Consider the following 17,177-nt stretch of genomic DNA (forward strand, 5'->3'; position numbering starts at 1 on the left):
CATTTATCTCTGAAAGCTGAAACTGGTTGGACCGTATTTTCCTGGAACTAGACTATAAACAGGATTTTCTGAATATAACTTGGAAATATGCACTCATTATAAGTTTTATTATTTCTCTAGTTTCTTCCTGTAGACTGAATTGGCTTAGGAACCTCTAGGTTACAAGAATCATGGCTTATACGTCTTTGTTTATATTTTTAGAACTTTAGTTATAGGAGGCATTCTGAACGTATGTTGTTGATGATGATGAATAAAACAACAAATTGCCTTGATAAATGACTAAGACCATTTTTTATTTTATAGCCTTTTATGTTTTGACATATTCTAAAAGTAGTTACCTTCCTTACATGCACACACAGATACATGTAACAAAGTATATGTGTAGTGCAGTTTTAAAGTTTAAACCCTTTACATGTAATGTCATGAAGCAGCTCATGTGTGCTTATTTCTTATTAAATATTTACTTTTGAAGGTTTTATTCTTAAAACTCTGTTTTAACATCATTTTCATGATAGAGTAACAACTTATGGTTTTGACTAATAGGTAGTATTCCCCATTTCTCATGAGTTAGGAAAATTGGGCTGCGCATAATAGTAATATCAAAACAGTGTATTAAATTATTTTTTTAAAAATCATTGATTATTCCACATAACATAAACAGTTTTAGTGTTGGTTCAATAGCTCCGCAATATCCTTCTGCACTGCCATCATCAAAGCATTGGGGTTTGCTCTCAGGTTTGTTGCTTCATGAGTACAAGGTGACTGCTACAGAGCTAAATATCACATCCTCCCTTTACCAAGTCCAAGGCTTAGGTAAGCAATGGGGTTAGAATGGGTAAAGAGTTCTCTAAATGTTTCTGTTTTAATCAGAAAGCAAACTATTTCCCAGATGTTTTCCAGCAGATTTCCTTTCCCTGCGGAATAGATTTGGGGACCATGCTTTGCTTTCTCACGTTTGAGAAGCCCACCACTTCAGTTTTTAGGCTCCAGTAGACTGCCTGTCATTCATCCCAACAGTGAGGTTTAACTCTTGCCTTTGTGCTCACAGACTTTAGAAAAATGAGACTGTGATGGAAAAGTCTCACTCTAAATGTTAGTAGATATTTCTTTAGTTCTTGAATTTCTGTGTTTCTGTTGGTTTAATTTTGAATGAAGTGAAGGGTGTGAGAACATTGTTATGAGATGAACTTGTATCATGCTACTGAATCAAACTGAATTATGCAATTTTATTTATCTGACATTTCATGCTTATGATCTAATGATATAAAATAGATTAATAATTGAGACCAACATCAGGACCTAATGATCTTTACAATCTTAAATAAAAAGTTTCTCTTAAAAAAAAACACATTTAGCACTTAAAATGTAATACCTGAAATTATGAAACTATTACAAGCAAACATTGGGAAAATGTTTCAGGACATTGGTCTGGGCGAATATTTTTTTTGGGTAAGACCCCAGACAGTACAGGCAACGAAAGCAAAAATAGACAAATAAGATTATATCAAGCTAAAAAGCTTCTGTATAGAAAGGGAAAGAACCAGCAGAGTGAAGAGACAACCTACAAAATAAGAAAACATATTTTCAAACTCTCCATTTGATAAAGGATTAATAATCAGAATATATAAGGGACTCAATATCAAAAAACAAATAATTCAATTGAAAAATGAGCAAATATTCTGAATAGACATTTATCGAAAGAAGACATACAAAGATCCAATAGACAGGAAAAAGTGCTCAACATTACTAATCATCAGGAAATGCCAATTGAAACTACATGGAGATATCTTCTCATCCAAGTTAAAATGTTCATTATCAAAAAGGTAAAACAACAACAACAAAAAAAAACCAAAATAAATAAACAGATGCTAGAGGGGATCCAGAGAATGGGCAATGCCAGTACACTGGTAGTGTGACTTTAAATTAGTACAGCTACTATGGAAAACAGTATGGTGTTTCCTCACAAAAACTAAAAGTACAACTACCACGTAATCTTAGTAATTTCACAGCTTGGTATATATCTTAAAAAAGGCAATATACCTAAGAGATATTTGCATACTCCTGTTTATTGCAGCACTATTCATAACAGCAAAGATATGAAATCAACCTAAGTGTTTGTCAATAGATGCATGAATAAAGAAAACGTCTATATACACAAGGGAAATACTATCCAGCCATAGAAAGAAAATAAAATCTGTCATTTGCAACAACATGGGTGGAACTAGAAGTCATTATGTGAAGTGAAATAAGCCAGACATAGACAAATATCGTATATTTTTACTTATATGTAGGAGCTATGAAAGCTGATCTCATAGAGATAGAGAGTAGAATGCTGGTTACCAGAGGCTGGGGAGGATAGAGGGCAGGGGATGAAAGGAGGTTGGTTAATGGGCACAAAAATACAATTAGATGGAAGAAATAACTTCTATTGTTTGATAGCACAGGATCGTGGCTATAGTTAATAATTTATTATATATTTCAAAATAGCTAGGAAAAATGATTTGAAATGCTCCCAACACAAAGAAATGATAAATGCTTGAGGTGATGAATAGCTTAATTGCCCTGATTTGATCATTACACATTGTATACCTGTATCAAATGATCACAAGTACCCCAAAATATGTATAATTATTATGTATCAGTAAAAAATGTGCTTTATTTTTTGTGATTTTTAAATGCAGATTTTTTTCTTTTAATTTGGTTTTACGTTCTTGTATTGAGTGTTGACAAGATTAGAAATGAGAAGGAGGTGGCTTAGTAAAGGTTGGTATAGAGGAAGAAATGGTTTCTAAAAAATTTCTAGCAAGAACTCTTTTTGCTGGGTTTGGAAAAAATAACGATGTTGCCATTATATTTACCTGAAGCTAGGTTACTGACCCTTCAACATTGTGTACCAAAGCCTTAAATTGTTACCAAAGCCAAGGAAATCTGTATTTGGCAAAGGAGAGGTATTGTCTAGTGGGTGCCAGGATAAGGAAACTGAATAATTATCTTCATAAGACACCATGGAAAACAAGTCAAAATTTAGACAGGCATGACAAAGTGAGAAAACTCATGTAAAATGAATTCTAGAAGTCATTTTAGGATGTAAGAGACAGTTATACAACAGAAGACAGATTAACAGCCCAAACATATAGGTAGATAAGGAATTCAGTGATGTCACCAGTTTTCCAAATGTTAATGTAATTCTCATGCAAAGACTGTAGGTGTATGAGAAAATTGATAGCTATAACTCAGTTTTGAGTAGATGTGCATATTCTGGAGGTTGTAAGGAATAGGTTTCATTCTAAAAATACAAACTGAAGCAGAATAATTGTAATTATTTCCCAACGTAAATGTACATCAAATCATCATATTGTACACTTTGAATATATATATAATTTTTGTCAATTATACCTCAATAATACTGGGGAAGAAGAAGAAAATAAAATAGGAAAAAAAATAGTATCATAAAATAAAATGTAGGATGAAGATTTCTTTCCTTCCCATCTCTTTTTTTTAAATATCCTAATTATTTTCTGGTATCAGAAACAAACAAAATGAAGAGGTGACTTAAATTCTAGAGTATGTCATATGGTATTGCTATAGAAGTAACTATTATATTCTTATCAAGTAGCTCAAGTTTACAAAATCAAGTAGCACTAATATTCTCTAACAAAATATAATAGAATTCAAAAGGAAGCATTTGAGTTAAATATATAGTAATATATAACATGGAAATATAAATCAGATTTTGCTTTTATGGAAATGTTATATCAATTTATTTATAAGAACTAGATGCCTATGTTTGGCCTGATAATTTGTTATGGACTTGGTGAAATAAAAGAACTGATGACTTTTGCTCTGAAGAAGCTTACAATTGAGGAGGAGAGATGCAGAAAATTGACAGCTCTGCAGTGACCTGTTAAGTTGTAAAGGACAAGTTCTGGCTTCTAGAAACTCAGTTTCCTGTGTGTAGGCCTTGCTCTGAAAGGTTCCATTTAGACTGTAAATTACATTATTCTTGAAAGGAAGGCAGAGTATCAAGTGTATTAATCTCTCAGAAAGCATCTTGGGCCTATGCATGATGAACAATAATGGAGTAAGTAGAAAGGCACAAGTGATATATTATCTGAAAATTTCTAAAAGCCAGAGGGAGAAAGAGGCTAGAGGTGTAGTTGTATATTTAAAGAGGGCAGATTTTGATGGTTTTAGAAAAATACTGGTAAAAACTCTAGATAAGTTCTTAAGACTAAAATTTTAATAAATATATTACAAATTAATTAGATGAGGAAAAGGAGGAGACATGGTGAAATTCATTTAACAGAATAAATAATTTATTTGCATAGCGATGTCATGCAATATTGAAGAGGTGGCATTTGGGTGGCTCTAATATATATTCTAAGAATGCTGTCATTAAGGTAAAGACCAAAATTTTAAGTGGAAGGAAGCTTATGCAAATGTTAAAAGCAATAAAATAGATTAAAAAAAATTTCACTATCAACGAGAATATAAGGACAAACAAGACTGTGGCTAGAAATAATAACAGCATATGAAGAGCTGATAGTGAGAAAGGATACCTACTAAACTCTTAGGTTGCTCAGTTTGTTCTGTTGTGGCAAGTGATTGTCAAATTGTTAAGGCCAGGAGGACTGTTGATAAGATGAAAATAAGGTCCAGAATAGTTGAGAAGAGTTGGAGGACTTACAGCACTTTATGTGGACTCATTTCTTCTAAAGCGAGTGGGTGCTATCACCAAGCACACAGAGAACCTGCAGATGAAATTGGTAAACTGCTATCAGTTATTTTGGTGGGATGGTGATAAATAAAAGGAGTTCCAGATTAGAGATGGATCACAATTTTACTGGCTTAAATATGTGTGTAAACTTTCCATAAAGACTGAGTGAAATATAGAGTTGTTAAAGAAATATAGAGTTGAAATACAGAGTTAAAATATAGAGTTAAAATAATTAAAGAAATATAGAGTTGAAATATAGAGTTGTTAAAGTTGTTAATTTGTGAGTTTTCAAAAAAATGTACAGATTTCTTATTTAAAAATGGCAGTCTGAGTTCATATAATACATTTCTTTCTTTTTGAAATCTTTAGTAAAATGACGAGAGGGATATAGTAAAAGAAGAGACTCGATATTACTGCTGGACCATGATGTATGGTGTCATCCACATGTAAGAAACTTTGAGGAATTCTTCAATATGCAGTGCAGGAAGGTTCAGATTGAGGGAAAGATCAAACATGCATAATTTATAATGTGTAAAAAGGAAAGTTCTCCTAGAAGAACAGCCTAGAATAAACCTAATAATTCTGCCTAGTAAGGGAGGCAGGAAAGAAAGTACATAGAGGGAAGGTCAGGACAAAAATAATTGAGCAATTATCCATCCTGCTAAGATCTGTAGACATGTACCAACTAGTGGAGCCCACAGGTGAGAAACCGACGTTACCTAAGTAAAGTGAGGGCACTCTAAATTATGTAAAAAGGTAAAATTATGCATTATAGCTGCTTCCACTTTAGCTACTTCTCCAGAATACTGCCTCTTCATTAGTTAAGTTTAAACTGCAGTAATCTATATTTTTCCCTTATTCTTTCATCTGGACCTGAAGTCTTTGATTAGAGACCACACATTCTCAAGTGTACACCCAGGAAGTACACTGTTTTTTGGTATAAGACAAAAATGTTTTAAAAACCCTTAGTCTGTAAGATAAGCAGCAAAAAATGTTGCATGTCTAAGAATATTGAAACCTTCACAATATTGGCAAGTTTTAAGAAATAAACTTGTTTCTCTTTTGTAGAAGTGAAGACGATGCGGCAGTGACAACTTCAGCTATGGATGCTTGGGGATATTATTTCTTCTCTCAGCTAGGATAGTTCAATTTAAATTCAGGATTATTAACATAAACACACTGGAAAGCTGGAGAGGCCAGAATTAGAAATGATTTTCTTCTGTTGTTTGGTACCAGCAAGTCTCTGTTATGGTCTTTAGAGGCATTTATAAGTACTCATTCTGGGAACATAGTTTTCCGGAACTAATTGCTGTAGAACCAGAAATGGCATGTTTTCTAAGCTTTTGGCATGATGGGTCAGTGCTATGATCTTTACAGAGTAAGCATGACATGGAACCAGTTCAGTCACTGAGTTGCTAAAGAACTACACCCGTTCCAGTGAGAGGCAGCTCAGGATATAGCTACTAAAAACAATTCTGCCTGGTATCAAGAGCTCCACTAAAAGTGGGCAGAAAGAAAATATTTGGGAGCAAAAATTATGGGCTTTATTTATACTTTATTTTGTTTATTCTATTCTTGTATCATCACTGACTATCAGGTATGTAGGCAGCACGTAACTTACCACTCAGTTCATATCAGTTTCCTTTTTTTTTTTTTTTTTCTTTTGTAGAGACAAGGTCTTGCTCTGTCGCCCAGGCTGGAATGCAGTGGCACGATCATGGCTCACTGAAGCTTTTTACAATTGGGCTCAAGTGACCCTGCCATCTCAGCCTCCTGAGTAGCTAGTAGCTAAGACTATAGGTGCATTCTACCATACCCTGATAATTTTATTTTTGTAGAGACAGGATCTCGCTATGTTGCCAAGGCTGGTCTCAAACACCTGGCCTTAATCTGCCTTGGCCTCCCAAAGTGTTGGGATTACAGGTGCAACCACCACATCCAGCCTATAGGTCTTTGATTTGAGAGGAAACAAACTCCAGGATATAACACACAAGCCTCATTTCTATACCTGGTCCTGAATTACACAATGAGACTGTAACCAAACCCAGGTTCAGCTGCTCATGACTCCAAAGCCAGACTAGAAAGACAAGAGGTGGTGAGAGGAAAAGCAGGTTTATTCAGGAGCCAGCAAACTGAGGAGATGGCAAACTAGTGTCACAAAGACTATCTCAGGTTCCTCACCCTGGCCAAAGGGGTTTTAAAGGAGAAGGGAGTTGGGAAACTATGTGCAGGTCAGCATGTCTTGTTGCGATGATTATCTTAGGCAATAGGCCATCTAGTGGTCTGACTGGCGTCAGCTAAACTGCAGCCAGATTATAGATTAACTGATTATAGATTAACATTTACTTCCAGGGGTGTGGGAGGGGGGAGTGTTTTACATCCTTGGTTTTATCTCAAGGTTCCTGAATATTTAAGCAAACACATGGGCATTGTAAAAGAAAGAACGACTATTTACTTCTATAAGGGAGTGACTGCTTCCGTTGTAAGACTTTGAACCTTAAGCCTGAAACTGATGTGGCAATAGGATGAGGCTTTGGGGGTTTGGGGAGGGGATGAATGTGTTTTTCAAGTGGAGAAAATGCAGATTGTGTCCAGAGGGTAGACTGTGGCAGATTAATGATGACATTCTTTGGTACTCCTCTCATTAAAATATGGATCTTGTGTCTCCTCTCCTTCATTTGATCCAGTGGCTAGGACCATGTTACCAGTACTGTATGGTGCGCTGATACTAGGTCAGTCCCAGGTCTAGCTTTTAAGAATTCTTTTAAGAATTCTGGAAGTTTCTGTCTTTCCTCTTGGGACCGTGAGCTGTTATGGAAACAGTTCAACTATTTTGCTATAGAGACCATGCAGAGAAGCCCTGAGACTACACTGAAATGGAGAAGAACCTAGCTGAGCCCTGCCTTCCAACTCTCTTTGCCCACTCTAGAATGCAGTCTCGGGAAAATCTACGTGCAGCCACAGTAATGACTGCTACAGACAGAATGTTTGTGTCCCCCAAATTCACTTGTTGAAGCCCCAATCCCTGATGTATTTGGAGGCAGAGCATTTGGGAGGTAATTAGTTCATGACAACACCATCCATATAAATGGGAATAGTGCCTTTATAAGAAGAAACACAAGAAAATAATCACTCTCTCCCCCATGTGAGGATACAGAAAAAGGGTGATCCTCTGAAAGCCAGGAGCGGGGGGCCTTCACCAGATGCCAGATCTCCTGGCACCTTCATCTTGGACTTCTCAGCCTTTGGGACTGTAAGAGGGAAATGTTTCTTGTGTAAACCACCCAGGCTATGGTATTTTGTCATAGCAACCCACGTTGAGTAAGACGATGACTCTACAAGATTTCTCACCTTCACCCTCACCTCACCATCACCATCCCTGTTTGACTAAAGGCATCATAGTTAAGCCTAATGTGTTCAGAAAATAATTTGAAGGAATATTGATGGCGCTCTCATTCTGATTTCTTTGGGGGCAATATTTTCCTTAACACTCCCTGGCTTTTCTTCACCTCACACCCTAATTGGAAATTTTGGTGAGACGAACTTGGTTTGTGTGGTCCACCCTTTTCTGCCTCTCATTATTTTGTATAACAGCTGCCTGTAGGGAGCACACAGTTGGTTTGCTTCTCTGTACTATGAGTGGGAGACCTCAGTTTGTGCTTCTAGTTGAGAATTCTATCCTGGGATTCTCTGTTGAAACCCACTGCTGGTGCATGAATGAGCCACATCCTTTCCTTCAGCTTTTATCAGTTACGAAGCTGATGTTTTGATCTCTAATTGCTTGATTTATTATGTGTTTCTCTCAATTGATCCTAAACTTTTGAGGAGAAAAGGGTGTTACTTATTGGCAGCTTCAAAGCAAAATATCTATGCTTTTTTCAGGGCCCACCTGCTTAAATACGCAAGTCAAAATAAATAAAGATACATGAGGAAGGTGGGGTTTAGAAACAGCATGTGAGGAAAAGACACAGATCTTTCATTTATTTAAATTATGTGCCCTCAGTAATGCTGTTGCAATTTTAGCCTATTAGTAGAAGTAAATCACCTAGAAAATATTCTTTGTGTTGGCCAGTTCATAGTGGAATGATTTTTGCTAAACTCACAGGTGATATACTCCAAGGGGTGATTGGTTAAATGAATAGATTTAAAAGAAAGTGACTTGGATAATGCAAGATAAAACCTTTGGGCATTGAAGAATGATTGAAAAAGTTAGAGATGCTTAGTTTTGAGAAGGGCAGACTCATGGGGATATGAAAATTTTCTTCTGATACTGGAGGTTTTCATGTGAGAGAAGAATACATCCTGTTCAAGCAGCCCCTGACTATGTTTGCAAGTTTCAAGGAAGCAGATTTGGCTCAAATCTCTCAGTTTTCATGAAATGAGAAGAGTATCCTTGGGAGATGGTGAAAAATCTCCAGAGGTTTTTTAAGCATTGATTGAGTAACTGTTTGCAAGCAATATTTTAGAGGATATTCAAGTACCAGATAGCCACTAGGAAATCTCTAAAATCTCTTCAAACCCTGAACTTTGCAATCTTTTAATTCTGTGATTTAACTATGTGATACCGTCTAAGGTGCTGTGGAAATGCAGGCATAGCACATATCAAGACAGTGAGTATTGCTAATGGAGGTTTCCTCAGCTATCCAAAGGAGAGGATTCATGGTGGAACATACCTTTGACATCCACCCCAGTCTAAGCCACAGTTCTTTATAGCAGGAAACATGATTTTATCATTCTGTCAGGGTTTATCAGACTCAAAAGAGCTTACACACTCTAATGAAGTTGACATGAGACTGATATATGAAACCTGAATGCCAATTTATTCATTTATGATGAGAAATAAACCTGTTAGTGGAATTTATATTCCATTCCTCTGGCCAAAATTTCTCCTTGTATACACATTACAATAGAAGCCAAATTAAAACAAGACTATTGTTTGGTGAGCATGGGATAGAAGAAAATGAGATAACTCTAGGAAGTTAAGGTTGGATCATATCAAACCCTCAACTTGATTATCCTTCTATATAATAGTGATATAAACTGCCTCCTGGATATAGCAGGTCTTCTTGTATTATTGCAGCCTTTCCCTTAGTCTGCATTTACTGGAACTCCCTGTGTTTCTCATTCAACTATTCTTTTTCCTAGGCTTCCTGGAATGAGCAATTGCTTTTTTAATTTCCTTAGTGGTTAAGAATACAGGCTGTCTGTGTACTAACCCAGGCTCTAACACTTACTGCTGAGGTTTCTTGGGCAAGTTGTTTAACCTTTCTATTGTTGTGGTCACATCTATAAAGGCATAATAACAGGGTCCATCTCTCAGAATTATTGTAATGATTAAGTGAGAGATATGTATAAAGGAGCTTTGAATAATTCCTGTCACACATTAAGCACTCAAATATTAGTGATAACTATTATTAACATTATTATTACTGAAATTTCAGCCAAGTTATAGTTAAGTGATTTTGTTCTGAGGGATATAGGGTTTATTTTGCAAAAATATTTTGTGTTTTTGTGGACATTTTGATTTAGTTTCATATGATAAAGTTACTGGCTTTATTTCAGTATTCTTGAAGGACACTTCACTATTTCTTACCCACCTACACATATACCAACATCAGGTGTACAGGTAGTCAGATAAAGAAAATATGACTGTAAGCTATAATTTGTCAAGGGAAATTTCAAGATTAAATAAATGTTAAATTTATGGCAGAATTGAAAAATATCAAACAAGTCATGTAAAGTACATCTTTTTTTTTTTTTTTAAAAAAGGCATTTGGAATGCAAGAAAAGATAAACTTATATGACATTGAATTTTTCTTTAAACAGTAATGCTATATCTGGAAATATTTTAGTTGGAAAGTGATGTTCCTTTGGTGATCATTTCTCATTTAACCCAACTAGTTAAACAAATATCAAATTAAACAAAAATCCAATAAAGAGCTTCTATGACCAGATTATTTTATATTCTACTTCATAGGTGAGGCACTGACCACTGACTATGCCAACTTATTTGCCTGTAAGTGTGACCCTCCCGTCTAATGTGAATGGCATAACTACTTATTGACTATGCCATATATATATACAAATATATATGAATATATATAGTATATACATTCATATATAAGTTAGTGTTGGTTTATGACAAGAGAGAGAACCAAAAGAGATGCAAGAAATAAAATAAATTCTATTTGGAGTGAAGTTGAATTCTGTTTTTTTTTTTTCTTGTAAGAAGAAGGAATTTGGGTAATACAGAGTCGCAGTCAGATTACAGAAGTCTTAGTCTTAGATATTTCTTAGGACTCGTCTTCTGTAGTCATTTCTTAGGGCTTCCACAACCAATTGCAAACTGGGTGGCTTAAAACACAAGAAATTTACTGTCTCATAGTTCAGGAGGCCAAAGGTCTGAAATCAAAGTGTTGGCAGGGTTGGTTTCTTCTGGAGGGCCAGAGGGAGAAACTATCCTATGCATCTTTAATATTTTTTGGTGGTTGCCAGAAATCATTGGTATTCCTTGACATTTCAATCTTTGCCTTCATCCTCACATCACCTTCTTTTCTTTGTCTCTCCTCTGTGTGTCACTGTGGCCTCTTTGTTTCTTACAAGGACACCAGTCATTGGATTTAGGACTTCCTCTACATTCTGGAGGAGTTCATCTCCAGATCCTTAACTACTTTTTTTTTTTCTTGAGATGGAGTCTCACTCTGTTGCCCAGACCAGAGTGCAGTGGCGCGATCTCGTCTCTCTGCAACCTCTTCCTCCTGGGTTAAAGCGATTGTCCTGCTTTAGCCTCCTGAGTAGCAGGGATTACACACATGCACCACCACGCCCAGCTAATTTTTGCATTTTTAGTAGAGATGGGGTTTCGCCATGTTGGCCACACTGGTCTCAAACCCCTGACCTCAGGTGATCCACCCACCTCGGCCTCCCAAAGTGCTAAGATTACAGGAATGAGCCACCACACCCAGCCAATCCTTAACTAATTTTATCTGCAGAAACTTATTTCCAAATAAGGAGCATATTTTTTTTGGCAGGAAAATAGAAGTCACACTTTATTAGGTTCCAAGACTTTCCAGTTGCACATGGAGTTCCTGGGAGGGACTAGTGGGGGTGCTATGCAGCCCAGTACATTGTCCACTGTACAGATGGGACTAAGGAAAACGTAAGTGCAGACAGGAGTAGGTATTTTGGTAGAAAGTTTAATACTGATGATTTCTATATTTTTTGGGAAATAAGTTCATCAAATAAACCTAAAATGCATGTAGATTTCAGTGTAGTTGACAGAAGGTTGGAAATAGTTGATGTGAGGAATGGAAGAGATTTGACTGATAAGATATATTACAGTTGAGGTTTGTAATCATAAATTTAGAGTGATACTCATCTGTTACTCTAAACTTGAACATCAGATTACTGGTATGGCCTGCAGACCCCTCCATGATCCTAACACAAGTAACACCTTCAACTTTTTCTGTTTTATTTTCAGCCCATAATACAGTCACACATAGTTATTGCTGTTCCATAATATTTCCCATCAGAATCATACCTGCATGCCCTTAGTCATTTCTTGGTCAGTTTCTTTTCTTTCTATTGAGAATGTATCCAAGATCTCTCATGTATAGTTATCTCACACAAACTATTTTTAAATTAGTTGCTTCTTTTTCCATGTTTCAACAGAATGGCTGATTTATATTTAGTTTATTTCTTTCTTGCATCTCTTATAGTTAGCAGTGTACATGTCTGTCAAACCAGATAGACTCTAAGACCTAATAAGGGAAGGATTTGATCACATTGAGTTTTAGATATCTCTTGCATCTAGTCCATTGCATTGCACAAAATGGAAAGATGACGAATATTTTTAAAATTGAGTTGGTGACAGCTTGCTATTATATTTATGTTTTATAGTTCATATAGGATGATAAATCTACTGATAAAATTGTTACAGTTATTTGCTTTTCTAGTAAAAGAGATAGATTAATAACAAGCTGTATCTTCCATCTTGCCAACTATTATTTGATCATATGGCTGGCCAGGTTTGACAATACAAACTAATAGTCTTGAAACAGAACTGGGTTATATATGAATTTAATTTGTACCTTATTACTGTAATAATATTTTCAAGACAGTTAACTTGTTGCTAGCAATATTGTCTCCAAAGATTGGCATTGCTTATTATTATGAATACATTGTTGCATTTTTTTCTAAGTAATTGCTTAATGAAAAGCCATATTTTTAATTTAAGCCTGTATCCATACACTTGAAATCACTTACTGAATGCTGTCTTTGTATAATACCTACTTCTGTGTTGTGGGGAGGAGTACAGCAGTGAGTGTAATACATGAATCCTAGCCTCTGGGGGTTTGTGTTCTTAAATACATAGAATGACAAAGACTGGTATCACAGGGATTATGTATGTTCCAAATGACATAAAGAGATTCTTTCATGATGACCCTAAAAATGTTGAACTTACAAGAGTAGAGAGTAGAATGGTGGTTACCAGAGGCAGAGGGTAGGGGTGGAGAATGGGAAGAAGTTGATGAAAGGGTAAAAAGTTTACATTGGAAAAAAGAAATAAGCTTTCAAGATCTATTGCACAGCCTGGTGAACAGAGTTAATCATAATGTATTGCATATTTTAAAATATTAAAAGACTAGATTTTAAATGTTCTCACTACAAAAGAAAAATAAGTATTTGAGGTGATAGATATGTTAATTAGCTTGATTTAATCATCCTATAATGTGTACATATATTAAAACATCACATTGCATTCCATAAATATATAGAATTATTATATGTTAATGAAAAATTTTACTTATCTTAATTTATAAAGATGTACCCTATATGCCATTATTCCTGGAAGACAGATTCTGGTTACCATTTGTGTTGACCTGACCATAATATGCCATGTCCAGATTCTTTAGTTTCTAGCAAACTAAATATATTGATAAAGACATTTGTAGCTACTTAAAAATGGAATACACACACATGCACACACACACACACATACTTTTCTTCATTCTTCTTGTGGAATTTGCTCATAAGGGAAAATGTTCAATTAAACAAACTTGTAGAGAACTACGAAAAATTCTAAGAAAAGCAACCATTTTTCTTACAGGACAATTAAAAACCTAAAAATTTATCTCATTAAATGAATGTGTTAAATTTAAAAATAGATTCCATTTGTTATTTGTGAAATGGTTGCATCTGGATATTAACGTTTAATGGCTAATATATAAGAACCTAAAACCTATTAAAAGCATTCTTTTGAGACCTGAATTATTATGTAAAACAAAAGTAAGCAGCAAGTTTGTAATATTTAGTGTTCTTGATAGTATTCTCTTGAAAATAGTAAAAGGCAATTTCTATCTCACAATGTGTTCATTCACAAATGTTTTCTCAGGGCCGAGAAAAGTCTTGGGCCCACAGAATTTAACTGTGAATAGCCTCAGAATTTTCCTACCTCCCAAGAGCCTGCATTTTAGTGGCAGAAGATGGTGTAATTACAGACTGCATAAATGCTCTCAGTAAAATAAGTATGATTATGCAGTTAAATGTAATGAGGAGGCCTAATCTGATAGGATTGTCGTTTAGCAACAAGCCAAGACCTAAAGGTTGAGAGAGAGCCAGCCATGCAAAGAATTAGGGAAAAACAATCCTGTCCTAAAGTAGCTTTCTCTGCTTCACAGCTAGAGTTTATTCAGCTAGATCCAGAAATGTACATGCAAAAGCATATTTATGTTCTTATTAGAAAGTAGAAATCACATTTTATTATATACCTATCCTTACTTGGTATGAACACGTTTTTTCAAATGATCATATGCTTAATAAGATGAAAAATATGCATTTTAAATGAAGAGTAATTTGCATTAAAATAAAATGAAGCTTGTAAAGTTCAATTGCCTATAATCTCACCAAGATATTCTAACATGTACTTTCATTGAGTCTCAATGTGTTACAGTGTGACTGCATTAAGCAGCACACCCTCAACGAACAAAAAAGGAAACCTTCGAAAAACACATCCAGAAAGATACTTTATGTAAATGTAATGACAATACAAAGTAAGTTGATGGAATTTGGAAAAGAATATTCATTGAAAATAGTTTTTTCTTAATTATGCATTTTTCCATATTGTATACTTCTGAATATTGTATTGGGCCAACATTGCACAATATGATTTTTAGTTTCAACTATGTTCTTCAGTCTCTATACCACAATAGAGTTATTTAGAAAAATGAGAAAAGAATTGTGGTAGCTGTGATTGGGTTTCTGAGAAAGCATCTGCCCGGTATTTCTCTTTGTGAATTTTATGATATACTTCTGGACAAGATGGTGAAATACAGGCTGGGTAATGGTTAATACCATTGGGCAGATATAACTGCATCAGATTGATATTTATTACATGGTTGTCTCTTTTGAGAACTATGTAAAAATTGTTGCAATTCTCAGAGAAATAATTATCGAATTATTTTTAAACACATAGTTATTTGGTTCCTTTGATTTTGAGACACACACATATATAGAGTGTTTGCAATGTTCAAGGCATCTTTGTACAATATTTCAAGTTAATATAATCAATTATGTTATTTAATCTCCACAACAAATGGATGAGATAAACACATTTTATACTTATTTTGCTGAACCACTAGATTCTGGTAATCTCCCCACAGCTGTACTTGTGGATTTTTTTTTTTAAATAAATACAAAGGTTTAAGGAGGAACAGTCCACTTTGAACTCCTTATGTTGCTTCTGAAGACATGCCTTTGAATTCTTCCTTCTTGATGTGACTTAGATACATTTTCTAACCTCTTAAGTAAATATTTTCTTTTTTAAAAATGTTGATTTTTTATTTTGCTTTAAGTTCCAGGATACATGTGCAGAATGTGCAGGTTTGTTACATAGGTTTACATGTGCCATGGTGGTTTGTTTCACCTATTAACCCATCATCTAAGTTTTAAGCCCCGCATGCATTAGGTATTTGTCCTAATGTTCTCCCTCCCCTTGGCTCCCACCATCCAACACATCTCAGTGTGTGATGTTCCCCTCCCGGTGTTTCAACTCCCACTTATGAATGAGAACATGCGGTGTTTGGTTTTCTGTTCCTGTGTTAGGTTGCTGAGGATGATGGCTTCCAGCTTCACCCATGTCCCTGCAAAGGACATCATTCTTTTTTATGGCTGCATAGTATTCCATGGTGTACATGTGCCACATTTTCTTTTTCCAGTCTATTATTGATGGGTATTTGGGTTGGTTCCAAGACTTTGCTATTGTAAATAGTGTTGCAATAAACATAGGTGTGCATGTGTCTTTATAGTAGAATTGTTTATAATCCTTTAGGTATATACCAAGTAATGGGATTGCTGGGTCAATGTAAATGGTATATGTACAATTGTATATGTATATGTACAATGTGTATGTATTGTATACAATTGTATATGTATATGTACAAAGTAAAATGTAAATGTAAAACCCAAAACCATAAAAACCCTAGAAGAAAGCCTAGGCAATACCATTGAGGACATAGGCATGGGCAGACTTCATGACTAAAACACCAAAAGCAATTGCAACAAAAGCCAAAATTGACAAATGAGATCTAATTAAACTAAAGAACTTCTGCACAGCAAAATAAACTATCATCAGTGTGAATGGGCAACCTACAGAATGGGAGAAAATTTTTGCAGTCTACCCATCTGACAAAGGTCTAATATCCAGAACCTAAAAGGAACTTAAACAAATTTACAAGAAAAAAATAATCCCATCAAAAAGTGGGCGAAGGATATGAACAGACACTGCTCAAAAGAAGATATTAAGGAGGACAATAAACATGGAAAAAAAAGCTCATCATCACTGGTCATTAGAGAAATGCAAATCAAAACCACAATGAGATACCATCTCACTTCAGTTAAAATGGCAATTATTAAAAAGTCAGGAAACAATAGATGCTGGCGAAGCTGTGGAGAAACAGGAATACTTTTACACTGTTGGTGGGAGTGTAAATTAGTTCAACCATAGTGGAAGACAATGTGGCAATTCCTCAAGAATCTAGAACCATAAATAACATTTAAGTAAATATTTTCATTTTAAAAATATGGATGTTAATCTCAACCATATAAGTTTTTAAAAAGTTTATGATAAAATCTATGTAATATGTATAGAACAATTGTTACAATGCTGATTATGATAAATAAAATATGTGAAACATCTATTACAATGCCTAACTCATAACAGTTTGTGGTTTCCATTTTCTGATGATGACACTGATGATGATACTGAAGGGAGCAAAATGCGATGATATCATAAACTCTTCCCACCTATACAATCTCTTAGTACAGCATCTGAAATAGCCTTTGGTTTTGTCTGCTCTTCTGTTATCATAGCCAAGTAAAAAGTGCTGTGTAAAGTTTAGGAATATTAATGATAACAAAGCATCCTTTTTACTCAGCTACCTATGTGCTTTTGACATATTAA

Source organism: Mandrillus leucophaeus, unplaced genomic scaffold (genome assembly GCF_000951045.1).
Source record: "Mandrillus leucophaeus isolate KB7577 unplaced genomic scaffold, Mleu.le_1.0 Scaffold47, whole genome shotgun sequence".
In the NCBI taxonomy this organism is placed as follows: Eukaryota; Metazoa; Chordata; class Mammalia; order Primates; family Cercopithecidae; genus Mandrillus; species Mandrillus leucophaeus.